The sequence below is a fragment of the Solanum verrucosum genome, unplaced genomic scaffold, assembly GCF_900185275.1.
Source record: "Solanum verrucosum unplaced genomic scaffold, falcon-dt-bn FXZP01000289.1, whole genome shotgun sequence".
NCBI lineage: Eukaryota > Viridiplantae > Streptophyta > Magnoliopsida > Solanales > Solanaceae > Solanum > Solanum verrucosum.
The window spans coordinates 140,703-157,401 of record NW_026020016.1 but is presented as its reverse complement, the minus strand read 5'-3'; the positions used below and the strand labels follow the sequence as shown (position 1 = coordinate 157,401).

The window sequence follows — 16,699 nt, the reverse complement described above, 5'->3', positions numbered from 1 at the left end:
ATTGACCAATACAAGTTTTATTTATTTGTTATAAATGCACATTATCTTATACAAAATCTAGTAAACGAAGATGAATTTTACTAAAAACAAATCATATTATACATTTGTCATTTTTCCAAAAATAATATGTATTTTCGATTTTATGTTAGTGAGATTTTTTTCCCACAACATCTATTCATAGATATCAAACTCTAGCTTAATCATTAATTAAATTTGTGCTTAAGTATTAAATCTAAGTGAGAAAAAGCTACACAATAGTGACACCAAATCACATTAATTTTATCATGTTTAATTGATATAACTATTGTGATATTACATATTTAATACCCTTCGGGGTGGCCTAGTGGTTTGGGCTTGGGACTTCCATGTTGGTGGTCTCAAGTTCGAAACCCCTTGCCAGCGAAAGCAAGGGGTTTGCCTTCTGGGTCGAACTCGTCGCACCGGGCTTGCCTAGTGCGGGTTACCTTTCTTATGTGGTTTGCGAGTTATTGCATAGAAGCGGGGGTTTTACCCTGTGAGCACCCAAAGGGTAGCGGCTGCAGGTTTCACTTGTCCCAAAAAAAAAATATTACATATTTATTAATCATTTTTAAGCGCCAAAACAATATAAAAAAATAGATACACCCTTAACAAGTGAAAGATAGTCCGATTTTAGACTAATATTAGTATGTGCAGTAAGCCGCAAGATTTTTATTTTTTTAATATATAAAATATACAAATAAATATAAATTGTATAAGATTAAAAAATGATGGTTGTAAAAGAATTTATTATCTATACATGATCAACAACTTTCCCAATATAATCACACACATAAAGTTTGAAACTATATCTACACATGACACGCACACACGTGCGCGCACTACACACACCCACGCATGCACACACGCACACATTAATTCAAAGAAAAGATACCTATGGAGCAAAGGAAGCAGCTACATTTAGCCCCTCTACTTGATTGTTTGACATAGACATTAGAATTGCTAAAAACTTGATGTTTCTATTGCTAGTTTTGCCTAATTCCTTTTCAATTAACCAAACTATGCAAGTCCTTTATATAGATAGATACATGTTAAAACTCATTTATTGAAATCTGAATAATTAAAAGGGGTTACAATTAAATCGCAAGCGACAAGAATTAAAATGGGTTACAATTAAATTGCAAGCGACAAGAATTCATAAGTGATGTAATTGACCAATACAAGTTTTATTTATTTGTTATAAATGTGCATTATCTTATACAAAATCAAGTAAACGAAGGTGAATTTTTGTAAAAATAAATCATATTATGCATTTGTCATTTTTCCAAAAATAATATGTATTTTCGATTTTATGTTAGTGAGATTTTTTTCCCACAACATCTATTCATAGATATCAAACTCTAGCTTAATCATTACTTAAATTTGTGCTTAAGTATTAAATCTAAGTGAGAAAAAGCTACACAATAGTTACACCAAATCACATTAGTTTTATCATGCTTAAGTGATATAACTATTGTGATATTACATATTTATTAATCATTTTTAAGCGCCAAAACAATATAAAAAAATAGATACACTCTTAACAAGTGAAAAATAGCCCAATTTTAGACTAATTTTAGTATGTGCGGTAAGCCGCAAGATTTTTATTTTTTTAATATATAAAATATACAAATAAATATAAATTTTATAAGATTAAAAAAAGATGGTTGTAAAAGAATGTATTATCTATACATGATCAACAACTTACCCAATATAATCACACACATAAAGTTTGAAACTATCTCTACAAACGCACGCACGCACACACAGACACACCCACGCGCACACGGACACACCCACGCACGCACACATTAATTCGAAGAAAAGATACAAGTGGAGCAATGGAAGCAGCTACATTTAGCCCCTCTACTTGATTGTTTGACATAGACATTAGAATTGCTAAAAACTTGTTGTTTCTATTGCTAGTTTTGCCTAATTCCTTTTCAATTAACCAAACTATGCAAGTCCTTTATATAGATAGATTCATGTTAAAACTCATTTATTGAAATCTGAATAATTAAAAGGGGTTACAATTAAATTGCAAGCGACAAGAATTCATAAGTGATGTAATTGACCAATATAAATTTTATTTATTTGTTATAAATGCACATTATCTTATACAAAATCAAGTAAACGAAGGTGAATTTTTGTAAAAATAAATCATATTTTACATTTGTCATTTTTCCAAAAATAACATGTATATTCGATTTTATGTTAGTGAAATTTTTTTCCCACAACATCTATTCATAGATAATAAACTCTAGCTTAATCATAAACTAAATTTGTGCTTAAGTATTAAATCTAAGTGAGAAAAAGATACGCAAATAGTTGCACCAAATCACATTAGTTTTATCATGCTTAAATGATATAACTATTGTGATATTACATATTTATTAATCATTTTTAAGCGCCAAAACAATATAAAAAAAATAGATACACTCTTAACAAGTGAAAGATAGTCTGATTTTAGACTAATTTTAGCATATGTGGTAAGACGCAAGATTTTTATTTTTTTAATATATAAAATATACAAATATATATAAATTGTATATGATTAAAAAAAGATGGTTATAAAAGAATTTATTATCTATACATGATCAACAACCTATCCAAAATAATCACACACATAAAGTTTGAAACTATCTCTATACACACGCACGCACGCGCACACACGCACACACGTCCACACACACGCATGCACGCACGCACACATTAATTCGAAGAAAAGATACATGTGGAGCAAGGGAAGCAGCTACATTTAACCCCTCTACTTGATTGTTTGACATAGACATTACAATTGCTAAAAACTTGATGTTTCTATTGTTAGTTCTGCTTCTTCCTTTTCAATAAATCAGACTATACAAGTCCTTTATATGGATAGATACATGTTAAAATTCATTTATTGAAATCTGAATAATTAAAATGGGTTACAATTAAATCGTAAGCGACAAGAATTAAAATGGGTTATAATTAAATCGCTAGCGACAAGAATTCATAAGTGATGTAAATGACCAATACAAGTTTAATTTATTTGTTATAAATGTGCATTATCTTATACAAAATCAAGTAAACGAAGGTGAATTTTAGTCAAAAAAAAATAAAATCATATTATACATTTATCATTTTTCCAAAAATAATATGAATTTTCCATTTTATGTTAGTGAAATTTTTTTCCCACAATAACATCTATTCATAGATATTAAACTATAGCTTAATCATTAACTAAATCTGTGCTTAAGTATTAAATCTAACTGAGGAAAAGCTACACAATAGTTATACCAAATCACATTAGTTTTATCATGCTTAAGTGATATAACTATTGTGATATTACATATTTATTAATCATTTTTAAGCGCCAAAACAATATACAAAAAAATAGATACACTCTTAACAAGTGAAAGATAGTCCGATTTTAGACTAATTTTAGCATGTGTGGTAATCCGCAAGATTTTTATCTTTTTAATATATAAAATATACAAATAAATATAAATTGTATAAGATTAAAAAAATGGTTGTAAACGAATTTATTATCTATACATGATCAACAACTTACCCAATATAATCACACACATAAAGTTTGAAACTATCTCTACACACACGCACGCACATACGTGCATGCGCAGCCACACACACGCACGCACACATTAATTCAAAGAAAAGATACCTATGGAGCAAGGGAAGTAGCTACATTTAGCCCCTCTACTTGATTGTTTGACATAGACAAGAATTAAAATGGATTACAATTAAATTGCAAGCGACAAGAATTCATAAGTGATGTAATTGACCAATACAAGTTTTATTTATTTGTTATAAATGCACATTATCTTATACAAAATCAAGTAATCGAAGGTGAATTTTAGTAAAAATAAATCATATTATACATTTGTCATTTTTCCAAAAATAATATGTATTTTTGATTTTATGTTAGTGAAATTCTTTTCCCACAACATCTATTCATAGATATTAAACTCTAGCTTAATCATTAACTAAAGTTGTGCTTAAGTATTAAATCTAACTGAGAAAAAGCTACACAATAGTTACACCAAATCACATTAGTTTTATCATGCATGCTTAAGTGATATAACTATTGTGATATTACATATTTATTAATCATTTTTAATTGCCAAAACAATATATAAAAAAATAGATACACTCTTAACAAGTGAAAGATAGTCCGAAAACAATATACAAAAAAATAGATACAGTCTTAACAAGTGAAAGATAGTCCGATTTTAGACAAATATAATTATTTTAAGCGCCAAAACAGTATTAAAAAAAATTAAATATATATTTTTAGCAGCGATTGCACTCTTTAATTTGTAAATGTCCCTAAAGCAGGGAAATTAACTAATGACGATAAAAACTTTGTTCATGACTTTATGTTTATATTTATTGCCGTTAAATGTTATTTTTGTTGTAGTCTGATCTATCTTGTCCATAATATGGTAAAATAATCATACGCACATAAATATACACACACGAAATTTTTTATGTCTATTATATTAATCTTTATTCACCTTACATACTTGAACAAAATAATACAACAAGCATAACTTAATAAAACTATATTACATTATATTATTATAGGGTTTTATTTCAAGCTCTCCATATTATACTTTGTAAGATCTAAGGAGTATTAATAAAAGGGTAAATTTCATATATAAAGTTACAACTTCCACTAATAACTCTTCCACCTTCTTTCCCATCACAACAACTTGGAAATTCATTAATAATACCATCAAGACACTTCTTACAATCCTCATTTGAAAGATCTCTTGTACATTGAACCAATCCATACAATTTCTTATTTTCTTCAATCCCCATTTCTCCAGTTGCATACAAATTCGACGTTTTATAAGCGTTTTCAGCCAAGTTTCTCTACAATTCCTTAGTCTTTGCATTGAAATATTTAGGGTTCTTCACAACGCGAACATTCCACATGTAAAACTTGTTCATATTATCGATATTTCCTAAGAAATCTTTGTTGGAATATTTCAAGAGACAATTATCATACCATATGATGGCTTCTTTATCGTAAGGACAACGTTTTTCAAGTTCTTCACTAGCATCTTTTACACAAGATTTGCAATTTTTGCTTGAAATATCGCCGCGACATAGAGAAAGTCCATTTGTTTGATCATGATTTTGCCCAATTGAGCAAGTTGAGAAACCTGTTAGGGATGTTTTTAGGTAAAGATTTTTCAAATTTTGTGCATAGTAACTATTGGATGTGGAATTTTCAGATTTTGAGCAAAAATGGGAAAGTGGATTTGTGGAAATTACTGTTTGTACAAGAATTGCAATGGATGAAAGAATAAATAGACAAGAGATTAGTTTTGAAGAAGACATATTTTGATGTGAAAAATGAGATGGTATAAAATTCATTTGGTGCAACACTTTATATGGTACAAGAAAAAAATTAGAAAATATTTTCTTTAGTAAAATACTATCCTTAAAAATAAGGAAAATGACTTTCATAATGAAAGTAGGGAAAACAAGTCGCATTTTCTCCTCCACACCCTCACAATCACTCACCCCCACTCTCATCCCATCCTTGTAATTTTTATCTTAGATATATAAAAATATTTTTTTGATAATATTTTCTATACTTGCAGACCTAATACAAGAAAATAAGTAAGAAATCATTTGTTTTCCTAGATAATGTTTTCTTGTAAAGTATTTTCTGAGGAAAATATTTTCCTTTCTACCAGACACTGTGGAGGTCATTTGGTAAGGGGGTGGAATAGACAAGGTTATCTCATGAGATTGATTAATTATCACATAATTATATTACAAATAATAAGATAAATAATCTTAGAATTATTAAATTCTTTTAACTAAACTTAAAATAAAATAATATTGTACTTTATTCTTAAAATTAGTATTCCTTATCTCTTGTACCAAACAACTCTGTTTAAGTCATCATATAATAAGCTTAGTAGTAATAGTATTTTAGCTCTAACCGAGAAATTATCAGAGAAAATCTATATGTAATGACTAATTTTAGAATGTGTGGTAAGCCGCAAGATTTTTATTTTCTAATATACAAAATATACAAATAAATATAAATTGTATAAGATTAAAAAAAGATGGTAATAAAAGAATTTATTATCTATACATGATCAACAACTTACCCAATATAGTCACACTCATAAAATTTGAAACTATCTCTCCACACTCGCACGCACGCACGCGCATACAAAACCACACACACCCACGCACGCACACATTAATTCAAAGAAAAGATACCTGTGGAGCAAGGGAAGCAGCTATATTTAGCCCCTCTATTTGATTGTTTGACATAGACATTACAATTGCTAAAAACTTGAGGTTTCTATTGTTACTTCTGCTTCTTCCTTTTTAATAAACCAGACTATACAAGTCCTTTACATATATAGATAAATGTAAAAACTCATTTACATTGAAATCTGAATCATTAAAATTGGTTACAATTAGATCTCAATCGATAAGAATTTATAAAGTGATGTAATTGACTAATACAAGTTTAATTTATTTGTTATAAATGCGCATAATCTTACACAAAAGTAATTAAATGAGGGTATATTTTGGTAAAAAAAATCATATTATACATTTGTCGTTTTTCCAAAAATATCAGTTGTAAAAGATCATTTATCATCTTAGGCAGAGGCGGATCTAGAATTTGGAGGTCGTGGCTACCACATCGTTCAAGTAAGATAAAATGATAGGTTGCTTTAATTTTGGGTTACAATTCTGGTTATTAATCTTTTTTTTATAATTTTTATAAACAAATCGATCAAATATGCTTGCTAAAAAATTTAGTTTTTATTTCCTTTTTGGAATTAGATGTCTTATTCGCTGAAACTTTGAGAAAAAATAAAAAAAATTCACATTAAAATTTGAGCTTGTATAAACCATATAATAGTATTAACTTAATATATTCATATTTATTTTTTTAATATATAAAATATACAAATAAATATAAATTGAGATTAAAAAATATGGTTGTAAAAGAATTTATTATCTATACATGATCAACAACTTACCCAATAAAATCACACACATAAAGTTTGAAACTATCTCTACACATGACACGCACGCACGCACGCGCACACACAACCACACACACCCACGCATGCACACACGCACACATTAATTCAAAGAAAAGATACCTATGGAGCAAAGGAAGCAGCTACATTTAGCCCCTCTACATGATTGTTTGACATAGACATTACAATTGCTAAAAACTTGATGTTTCTATTGCTAGTTCTGCTTCTTCCTTTTCAATTAACCAAACTATGCAAGTCCTTTATATAGATAGATACATGTTAAAACTCATTTAAATTGAAATATGAATAATTAAAATGGGTTACAATTAATTCGCAAGCGACAAGAATTCATAACTGATGTAATTGACCAATACAAGTTTAATTTATTTGTTATAAATGCACATTATCTTATACAAAATCAAGTAAACGAAGGTGAATTTTAGTCAAAAAAAGAAAAGATCATATTATACATTTGTCATTTTTCCAAAAATAATATGTATTTTCGATTTTATGTTAGTTAAATTTTTTCCCCACAACATCTATTCATAGATATTAAACTCTAGCTTAATCATTAACTAAATTTGTGCTTAAGTATTAAATCTAAGTGAGAAAAAGCTACACAATAGTTACACCAAATCACATTAGTTTTATCATGCTTAAGTGATATAACTATTGTGATATTACATATTTATTAATCATTTTTAAGCGCCAAAACAAAATACAAAAAAAATGGATACACTCTTAACAAGTGAAAGATATAGTCTGAAAACAATATACAAAAAGATAGATATACTCTTAACAAGTGAAAGATAGTCTGATTTTAGACAAATATAATCATTTTTAAACTCCAAAACACTATACAAAAAAATTAAATATATATTTTTAGCAGCAATTACACTCTTTAATTTGTAAATGTCCCTAAAGCATGATAATTAATTAATGACGGTAAAAACTTTGTTCATGAGTTCATGTTTATATTTATTCCTGTTAAACGTTATTTTTGTTGTAGTCTGATCAATCTTGTCCATAATATGGTAAAATAATCATACACACATAAATATACACACACGAAATTTTTTATGTCTATTATATTAATCTTTATTCACCTTACTTACTTGAACAAAATAATACAACAAGTATAACTTAATAAAACTATATTACATTATATTATTATAGGGTTTTATTTCAAGCTCTCCATATTATACTTTGTAAGATCTAAGGAGTATTAATAAAAGGGTAAATTTCATATATAAAGTTACAACTTCCACTAATAACTCTTCCACTTTCTTTCCCATCACAACAACTTGGAAATTCATTAATAATACCATCAAGACACTTCTTACAATCTTCATTTGAAAGATCTCGTGTACATTGAACCAATCCATACAATTTCTTATTTTCTTCAATCTCCATTTCTCCAGTTGCATACAAATTCGACATTTTATAAGCGTTTTCAGCCAAGTTTCTCTACAATTCCTTAGTCTTTGCATTGAAATATTTAGGGTTCTTCACAACGCGAACATTCCACATGTAAAACTTGTTCATATTATCGATATTTCCTAAGAAATCTTTGTTGGAATATTTCAAGAGACAATTATCATACCATATGATGGCTTCTTTATCGTAAGGACAACGTTTTCCAAGTTCTTCACTAGCATCTTTTACACAAGATTTGCAATTTTTGCTTGAAATATCGCCGCGACATAGAGAAAGTCCATTTGTTTGATCATGATTTTGCCCAATTGAGCAAGTTGAGAAACCTGTTAGGGATGTTTTTAGGTAAAGATTTTTCAAATTTTTTGCATAGTAACTATTGGATGTGGAATTTTCAGATTTTGAGCAAAAATGGGAAAGTGGATTTGTGGAAATTACTGTTTGTACAAGAATTGCAATGGATGAAAGAATAAATAGACAAGAGATTAGTTTTGAAGAAGACATATTTTGATGTGAAAAATGAGATGGTATAAAATTCATTTGGTGCAACACTTTATATGGTACAAGAAAAAAATTAGAAAATATTTTCTTTAGTAAAATACTATCCTTAAAAATAAGGAAAATGACTTTCATAATGAAAGTAGGGAAAACAAGTCGCATTTTCTCCTCCACACCTTCACAATCACTCACCCCTACTCTCATCCCATCCTCGTAATTTTTATCTTAGATATATAAAAATATTTTTATGATAATATTTTCTATACTTGCAGACTGAATAGAAGAAAATAAGTAAGAAATCATTTGTTTTCCTAGATAATGTTTTCTTGTAAAGTATTTTCTGAGGAAAATATTTTCCTTTCTACCAGACACACTGTGGAGGTCATTTGGTAAGGGGGTGGAATAGACAAGGTTATCTCATGAGATTGGTTAATTATCACATAATTATATTACAAATAATAAGATAAATAATCTTAGAATTATTAAATTCTTTTAACTAAACTTAAAATAAAATAATATTGTACTTTATTCTTAAAATTAGTATTCCTTATCTCTTGTACCAAATAACTCAGTGTGTTTAAGTCATCATATAATAAGCTTATAGTAGTAATAGTATTTTAGCTCTAACCGAGAATTTATCAGAGAAAAACTATATGTAATGACTAATTTTAGAATGTGTGGTAAGCCGCAAGATTTTTATTTTCTAATATATAAAATATACAAATAAATATAAATTGTATAAGATTAAAAAAACATGGTTATAAAATAATTTATTATCTATACATGATCAACAACTTACCCAATATAATCACACTCATAAAGTTTGAAACTATCTCTCCACACTCGCACGCACGCACGCGCATACAAAACCACACACACCCACGCACGCACACATTAATTCAAAGAAAAGATACCTGTGGAGCAAGGGAAGCAGCTATATTTAGCCCCTCTATTTGATTGTTTGACATAGACATTACAATTGCTAAAAACTTGATGTAATGACCCGAAAGGTCATTTTGGTAATTTTTCGTGGAAATGACTATTTTGCCCTTTCGGTAGTTGCCCCGAGTCCCATGTTTTGTGGTTGTAAAGTTAGTTTGAGGAAAAGTTGGTAAAAAGTTGAGTTTTTGAGAAGTTGAGTTTTTATGAGTTAAAGTTGGTTAAAAAGTGCTTTTTCGAGTTATTTGGAGTTTCGGGACTCGGATCGAATTTCCGTCGATTCCGGCAGTTTTAGAATGTCGAAACGGGTCTGTGTGAAGTTACGGAGTTGAATTTGGAGTTGAAACGAAGAATTGAGGTCCTAAGTTGCTAAAGTTGTGAAATTGTGATAAAGAGTTGACTTTGGTCAACATATGAGGTTCCGAGGCTCGGATTAAAATTCCGAGAGTACCGTTGGTTTCGGGAGGCGATTCTAAGTCTAGAATGAGTCTTGGTTGAATTTTTAGACGCTCCGTTTGAGTTTCGAATTTTTTTGGCGTTAAACTAGTTTCTTGGCATCTTATTGAATTTCGGGTCAAGGAGTCCTCGAATTCAAATTCCGACGGTTCCATTGAGTCCGGAACGTCGAATTTAGTGGGGGTACATATTTAGTTTGTGTGCACGAGATTCCGAACGAATCCCGAGGGTCCAACGGGGACTTAAACATTGGTGTTTTTGTTGTTTCAGCTGCTGTGTTTTTTTTAGATGCAACAGCAGTCTTTTTTCTTCTTTTTTAAAGCCAAAAACAGTAGCCATTTTCCCCCAACTTGAAAAATACCCATTTCTCCATTTTTAGACTTTGAGAGCTCAAAAATAGGTGATTTCAAGTGGGTTTTCGCAAGGAATTCATTGGGTAAGTTATTTCCAACTTATATCTTTGATTTCCATCGATTATTTATGGATTTTAACATCAAAATTTGAGATCTCAACTGAAAAATTTGGGGGTTTTTGCCTAATCCGAATTTAATAGAAAATTTGAGTTTGTGAACTCATTTCAACTCCTTTTTCGAAACGGTTTTCACTATTGGATTCTAAATTTCTTGGGGAACATTTTTCACTAAAAATTTCCAAATTTCGAGAATATTTTTCGGAACGAGATTTTTTTGACCATTTTACCCTTTTCTCCAAATTGCACGATATTGGTGTTGTTAGATTCGTATTGATTGTGAGATTCCATTTATGAATAGATTGTGGTGATTTGGAGCGTGCTCGGAAGGGTAAAACTCAAATTTGAGTTACTAGTTAAAGTGTTTTGAGGCAAGTGACTTCTAAACTTTGTTAAACTCTTAGACTACACATGACTACTTTCCTAATTGTGTTGGGGAGTAATGGGGATTGAGGATGAGTTTTATTTGTTGATTGAAATTGTTGTAAATGAAAGATGGGGAATAAAACGAGCTAAGTGTGTTATATGTGACTTGAATTTGTTGAATAAGTCATGTGATAACCGATATTGAAGGGATAGAAGAGCATGAGTAAGCTATGATTGATACAGACATTGATGTTGAGACAGACGATGTGTAATACTATGATGTGGTCGTGATATGGTTGTGATTGAGACAGACGATGTGTAATACTATGATGTGGTCGTGATATGGTTGTGATTGAGACAGATAATGTGTAATACTATGATGTGATCGTGATATGATTGTGATTGATGACATGTGCATATTCATTATTCATCCCATGTGTGAATTATCTGTTGCATGAGTTCTGAGACATTGATATGAGGATGGATGGATATGAGACACAGTTGAGACTAGCTCCGGCTAGAGATATATGAGATGGACTAGCTTCGGCTAGCGATTTGGATGCCGATGGGATCTGGTTCCGGCGGTGATACATGGTCCATGTGTGGCCCCCATGGGTTCTGATTTGAGTATTCAGCGCGGACTGATTACGCCAACAGATATGTATCGTAGGACAGACATGCATCATGACTACATGACATTATTATTGCATTTGCATCGCATTTGACTTCATCTTTGTCTGTGGTGTGTGGATTTTACCTATTTGCCCCTCTTCATGTGATATATGATCTATTTGCTCTTACACGAGGATATGAGGTTGATGTTGAGACACTGTTGGATATATCTGTTGATTATGAATTGTGTAGTATAGATTGTTGGTTCGCTGTTAGAATGAAGTTTCGGTGGTTCGGTTGAGATTGAAAGGAGTTGTTTGTTGCTGCTAGTTTAGCTTAGTTTAGTGTTACTTGCGAGTACCTGTTGCTTTTGGTACTCACCCTTGCTTCTACATAGTTGTGTAGGTTGACAGCTCTATCAGATTCGACTTATTACTCATCTTCAGATTAGAGCTTCCAGACTTACTTGAGAGGTAGCGGTTCATTCCAGACGTGCCCTCAAATTATCTATATTTATTGTTTTGTTCTATTCTAGAACTTTACTATGAGACTTGTATATTTTATTCAGATTCCGTATTAGAGGTTTGTACATGTGACAACCAATTCTAGGGTTATGTTGAGTTTATTTAAAGACTTCCGCTTATCTTTCTATCTTATTCTTGTTTTATGAAATTCCGTATCGTCGGGTTTTTGGGTGTTAGGCTGACGTGTCCGGTGGGGTTTGGACACGTGCCATCACATCCGATTTTGGGGTGTGACACTTGATGTTTCTATTGTTAGTTCTGCTTCTTCCTTTTTAATAAACCAGACTATACAAGTCCTTTATATATATAGATAAATGTAAAAACTCATTTACATTGAAATCTGAATCATTAAAATTGGTTACAATTAAATCGCAATCGACAAGAATTTATAAAGTGATGTAATTGACTAATACAAGTTTAATTTATTTGTTATAAATGCGCATAATCTTACACAAAAGTAATTAAATGAGGGTATATTTTGGTAAAAAAAAATCATATTATACATTTGTCGTTTTTCCAAAAATATCAGTTGTAAAAGATCATTTATCATCTTAGGCAGAGGCGGATCTAGAATTTGGAGGTCGTGGCTACCACATCGTTCAAGTAAGATAAAATGATAGGTTGCTTTAATTTTGGGTTACAATTCTGGTTATTAATCTTTTTTTTATAATTTTTATAAACAAATCGATCAAATATGCTTGCTAAAAAATTTAGTTTTTATTTCCTTTTTGGAATTAGATGTCTTATTCGCTGAAACTTTGAGAAAAAATAAAAAAAATTCACATTAAAATTTGAGCTTGTATAAACCATATAATAGTATTAACTTAATATATTCATATTTTATTTTTTTAATATATAAAATATACAAATAAATTTAAATTGTATAAGATTAATAAAATATGATTGTAAAAGAATCTATTATCTATACATGATCAAAAACTTACCCAATAGAATCACACACATAAAGTTTGAAACTATCTCTACACATGACACGCACGCACGCGCACACACAGCCACACACACCCACGCATGCACACACGCACACATTAATTCAAAGAAAAGATACCTATGGAGCAAAGGAAGCAGCTACATTTAGCCCCTCTACTTGATTGTTTGACATAGACATTACAATTGCTAAAAACTTGATGTTTCTATTGCTAGTTCTGCTCCTTCCTTTTCAATTAACCAAACTATGCAAGTCCTTTATATAGATAGATACATGTTAAAACTCATTTAAATTGAAATATGAATAATTAAAATGGGTTACAATTAATTCGCAAGTGACAAGAATTCATAAGTGATGTAATTGACCAATACAAGTTTAATTTATTTGTTATAAATGCACATTATCTTATACAAAATCAAGTAAACGAAGGTGAATTTTAGTCAAAAAAAGAAAAGATCATATTATACATTTGTCATTTTTCAAAAAATAACATGTATTTTCGATTTTATGTTAGTGAATTTTTTTCCCCACAACATCTATTCATAGATATTAAACTCTAGTTTAATCATTAACTAAATTTGTGCTTAAGTATTAAATCTAAGTGAGAAAAAGCTACACAATAGTTACACCAAATCACATTAGTTTTATCATGCTTAAGTGATTTAACTATTGTGATATTACATATTTATTAATCATTTTTAAGCGCCAAAACAATATACAAAAAAAATGGATACACTCTTAACAAGTGAAAGATATATAGTCCGAAAACAATATACAAAAAAATAGATATACTCTTAACAAGTGAAAGATAGTCCGATTTTAGACAAATATAATCATTTTTAAACGCCCAAACACTATACAAAAAAATTAAATATATATTTTTAACAGCAATTGCACTCTTTAATTTGTAAATGTCCCTAAAGCATGGTAATTAATTAATGACGGTAAAAACTTTGTTCAAAAGTTCATGTTTATATTTATTGCCGTTAAATGTTATTTTTGTTGTAGTCTGATCAATCTTGTCCATAATATGGTAAAAGAATCATACACACATATATATACACACACGAAATTTTTTATGTCTATTATATTAATCTTTATTCACCTTACATGCTTGACCAAAATAATACAACAAGAAGTATAACTTAATAAAACTATATTACACTATATTAGTATAGGGATTTTATTTCAAGCTCTCCATATTATATTTTGTAAGATCTAAGGAGTTTAATAAAAGGGTAAATTTAATTTCATATATAAAGTTACAGTTTCCACTAATAACTCTTCCACCTTCTTTCCCATCACAACAACTTGGAAGTTCATTAATAATACCATCAAGACACTTCTTACAATCCTCATTTGAAAGAACTCTTGTACATTGAACCAATCCATACAATTTCTTATTTTCTTCAATCTCCATTTCTCCAGTTGCATACAATTTCGACGTTATATAAGCGTTTTCAGCCAAGTTTCCCAACAATTCCTTAGTCTTTGCATTGAAATATTTAGGGTTCTTCACAACGCGAACATTCCACATGTAAAACTTGTTCATATTATCGATATTTCCTAAGAAATCTTTGTTGGAATATTTCAAGAAACAATTATCATACCATATGATGGCTTCTTTATCGTAAGGACAACGTTTTCCAAGTTCTTCACTAGCATCTTTTACACAAGATTTGCAATTTTTGTTTGAAATATCGCCGCGACATAGAGAAAGTCCATTTGTTTAATCATGATTTTGCCCAATTGAGCAAGTTGAGAAACATGTTAGGGGTGTTTTTAGGTAAAGATTACCTAAAAGATTTTTCAAATTTTGTGCATAGTAACTATTGGATGTGGAATTTTCAGATTTTGAGCAAAAATGGGAAAGTGGATTTGTGGAAATTACTGTTTGTACAAGAATTGCAATGGATGAAAGAATAAATAGACAAGAGATTAGTTTTGAAGAAGAAATATTTTGATGAGAAAAAATGAGATGGTATAAAATTCATTTGGTGCAACACTTTATATAGTACAAAAAAGTAATTGGAAAATATTTTCTTTAGTAAAATACTATCCTTTTATGGAAAATGACATTCCATAATGAAAGAAGAGAAAATAAGTCGCATTTTCTCCTCCACACCCTCACAATCACTCACCCCCACTCTCATCCCATCCTCGTAATTTTATCTTAGATATATAAAAATATTTTCATGATAATATTTTCTATACTTGCAGACCGAATACAAGAAAATAAGTAAGAAATCATTTGTTTTCCTAGATAATGTTTTCTTGAAAAGTTTTTTCTGTGGAACACATTTTCCTTTCTGCCAGACACACCGTGGAGGTCATTTGGTAAGGGATGGAATAGAGACAAGGTTATCTCATGAGATTGGTTATCACATAATTATATTACAAATAATAAGATAAATAATCTTAGAATTATTAAATTCTTTTAACTAAACTTATAATAAATACTTTATTCTTAAAATTAGTATTCCTTATCTCTTGTACCAAACAACTCAGTGTGTTTAAGTCATCATATAGTAAGCTTAGTAGTAATAGTATTTTAGCTCTAACCGAGAATTCATCCAGAAAAAAACTATATGTAATGACTAATTTTAGCATGTGTTGTATGGCGCAAGATTTTTATTTTTTAAAATATAAAATATACAAATAAATATAAATTGTATAAGATTAAAAAAAGTTGATTGTAAAATAATTTATTATCTATACATGATCACAACTTACCCAATATAATCACACACATAAAGTTTAAAACTATCTCTACACACGCACGCACGCGCTCACACAGCCACACGCAAGCACGCACACATTAATTCAAAGAAAAGATACCTGTGGAGCAAGGCAACTACATTTAGCCCCTCTGCTTGATTGTTTGACATCGACATTACAATTGCTAAAAACTTGATGTTCTATTGCTAGTTCTGCTTCTTCCTTTTCAATAAATCAAACTATGCAAGTCCTTTATATATATAGATAGATGTAAAAACTCATTTACATTGAAATCTGAATAATTAAAATTGGTTACAATTAAATCGCAATCGACAAAAATTTATAAAGTGATGTAATTGACTAATACTAGTTTAATTTATTTGTTATAAATGCGCATAACCTTACACAAAACTAATTAAATGAGTGTATATTTTGGTAAAAAAAAATCATATTATACATTTGTCATTTTCCAAAAATATCAGTTGTAAAAGATCATTTATCATCTTAGGCAGAGGCGGATCTTGGATTTGGAGTTCGTGGGTACCACATCATTCAAGTAAGATAAAAGGATCGGTTGCTTTAATTTTGGGTTACAGTTCGGGTTATTAATCTTTTATTTTATCGATCAAATATGCATGTTAGTAATATTTCTTTTAGATATTCTGAGATTAGAGATAACTAAACAATTTAG

At 29.7% G+C, this 16,699-nt stretch overlaps 3 pseudogenes; all 3 read right to left on the bottom strand.

The window, feature by feature from the left end:
• Positions 1–4,644: 4,644 nt before the first annotated feature.
• LOC125820928 (cysteine-rich repeat secretory protein 38-like) lies at positions 4,645–5,367 on the bottom strand (annotated as a pseudogene).
• A 2,894-nt stretch (positions 5,368–8,261) lies between these two features.
• LOC125820901 (cysteine-rich repeat secretory protein 38-like) lies at positions 8,262–8,984 on the bottom strand (annotated as a pseudogene).
• A 5,508-nt stretch (positions 8,985–14,492) lies between these two features.
• Positions 14,493–15,247, bottom strand: LOC125820931 (cysteine-rich repeat secretory protein 38-like; annotated as a pseudogene).
• Positions 15,248–16,699: the final 1,452 nt, after the last annotated feature.